Here is a 2710-nt window from a genome sequence, read left to right as displayed (position 1 = left end):
GGTAAGCCATCTTCTGAATACCTGCCCTTGGCATGCTCCCTCAGCACCGGTCGAGTGTATAATTTGGCGGTAATGCTTCTAGGGTCCGTATATCGCAGTTTGAATCAGTGCGTTCCGCACGATCCTATTTCCAAGCTAGGGGGAGTGTCGTGGTTTTTACAGATATGGGCCTTCTCTTACTTCCCTGGCGTGATGGACTTCCTTTCTGGCCCTCCTACTATGTTGCGCACTACTTCACTGATGGGAAGTCGTCTTATTCTTTCAGCCTCTGATCTGATGGATTATCTGCAGCGGCTGAAACTTGAAACACTCAACCTACCTGGGCGACCTAGCGTTTCTTGCCTCACACGGCCTTTCTGGGTTGGTGTTTTTCCCGACTTTCACGGTCGCTCTCCTGATGAGATTCTACTCCTGACCCGATACATCCATCCCAGATTGTTGGTAGTAAATTGTTATTCCACACGCCCGCCATATAATGATAAATCAAGTTGGTCATTTGAATTTTATAATCCTTCTTTATATGCATATCAATTCTGGCTCTCACCGACGATCCCTCACGCCACGCTATCTTTCCCGGTAGACTTGACTCATATTGCTTCAGAAATCGCTTCTAGGAAGCTCTCTAAGGCGACCGTACAGCTCCTATCCACTTTACCCCAGAGGTTTCTCAGCCCGATGGTGCAAATTGATCGAAAGATGGCCGATTCATTCACTGTTTGGTGGAAGTCTAGTTACTTAGACCTGATTCCATCGGTGATTCGACACCCTGGTATGGTCTGGTATCTTTATGTTTCCACTTATATTTACACAATGCCTTTGTTATCAATATTTCTTATTCCAGCGTCGTTTTGGTATTTCTTATAGGTACTCGCAAGCGAGGCTCAATTCCCGACGAAGACGTTCCTGTTGCTGTCAAGCTCATAAAAGCGAACACACAAGAGGGGTTGAAATCCAAACCAGGTTCGGACACCGTGCCACCAAGACCCCACTCTTCAAAAACTAAGGTTGTTTCTAAAGTTGCCCCAACAAGAAAGGCTACACCTATACTTCAGACAGTGGGTCGGCGATATCATACTCGCCATTCATCTAAGCTGATTTCTGGCCCTAGCAACACTTTTGATGATCCCATCATCCTTGGTGAAGATGATCCACCCCCCGTCTCTGCGCGGCCAAGTCCCGAGAATTCTAGCTCCGAAGTTTCAGACAGTGAAGAGGCTTTCGACACTGATTTCAGCCCAGCAACATCTGGACAGGGAATCCCTCAAGCTGGAGTTTCTGGTGTAAAACTCGATGAGGTTCCTGATGATTCTGAGAAGCGGACCAACAATTTTTTAGCCGAGGATGACGCATTTGTCTTGCGAGAGTTCCCATCTACTTCCTGGTTCAGCCCAAATCCTCCTAGTTCATCGCCTGTTGCAGCCACTCCCTCTATGGTAATTTCTTTCCACTGTTTCTCTGTCATGTACATTTTCATTACTGCTCATGCCCGACCTTGACTTTATTTACTTGACAGGATCTTACCTCTCGTAGGGCGAGACTCGGACTCATTGGCGAGCCGGAGAGCCAAGTTGATCTGAGCTTCTCAGACAGTGTCTCCTCCGTGACATCTACTCTCGAGAGATGTACCCCATCCATCGAAGCTCTTGCTCATGCCAAGATGGCGGTTCAAAATTTCCTTGGCCTTGGCTTGCACCAGCTCGGGGAGTCTCAAAGATTGGCGATGCTCTCATCCATATCTATTCTTAAGACTTCTCCAGAGTTTGCTACCTCTGAGTCTAGCATACTTGATGGTCTTTCGACCATATTTTCGCAGTCTGATGCAGCTTTTGCTATGAGCGCAGATATGATGTCTCATCATACATCCTTTCAAAGCAAGCGTGAGAAAAAGGAGGAGCTAGACAGGCATGACAAGGTGCTTCGTGAGCAAATTGTTGCAGCAGCGGCCAGCTACGACGCGGAGGAGGCTGAGGTTAAGAAACTGGAAGAGGAGATCCAGAGGCGCCGAGCTAGGATGGTCACCTTGCTGGATGATGTAGAGACTTTGGAAGTCACTCTGTTAGGCAACAGGAGAGATTCACAAGCTATCGGTCAGCAACTCCTTAGTCTTAAGGATGATTATCAACTCTGGACCAGACAACTTCAGGAGGCCGAGAACACTCAGTCGGAGTGTCTAGCCAAGTGGGAGCAGCTTCGCGCTTTATTCCCTTGATTTTGTTTTGTTTAGTTGATTGGCATAGATTAGTTTGAGACAGTCGCTTGTATTTTGTTTGATGGGCACATTTTTAGGAGCTTTACTGTCGTTTCCCCTATTTTCGATTTGATTCTCTGCCTTACTGCAACCTTTTTCACTGGTTCTTCTTGTATACTTCGAAATGTTTCCTTCCAGCAGGTAATCCTAGGTTGGAGATTGGCCATGAGTTGGCCTCGGTTCTTCGGTATATTCGATATTCATCACTTGATGTTTGGAGTTTCTGAACCGGAGGTACCTTTTAACTCTTATGTGCTTTTATGTGCTTTTATGTGCTCTTACATGTTGCATCCACTCAAGACAAATCCCTCGTCCCTAGCATTATACATTGCACTTCAGTCGGATCCCTTTCCCGCATACACGTATATGCATTTGCACTTCAGTCGGACCCCTTTCCCGAATACACGTATATGCATTTGCACTTCAGTCGGGCCCTTTTCCCGCATACACGTTTACTTGTTC

This window comes from Primulina huaijiensis, chromosome 4 (assembly GCF_012295235.1).
Source record: "Primulina huaijiensis isolate GDHJ02 chromosome 4, ASM1229523v2, whole genome shotgun sequence".
Lineage (NCBI taxonomy): Eukaryota > Viridiplantae > Streptophyta > Magnoliopsida > Lamiales > Gesneriaceae > Primulina > Primulina huaijiensis.
The sequence above is the reverse complement of the archived record's forward strand: the minus strand, read 5'-3'. Positions refer to the sequence as shown.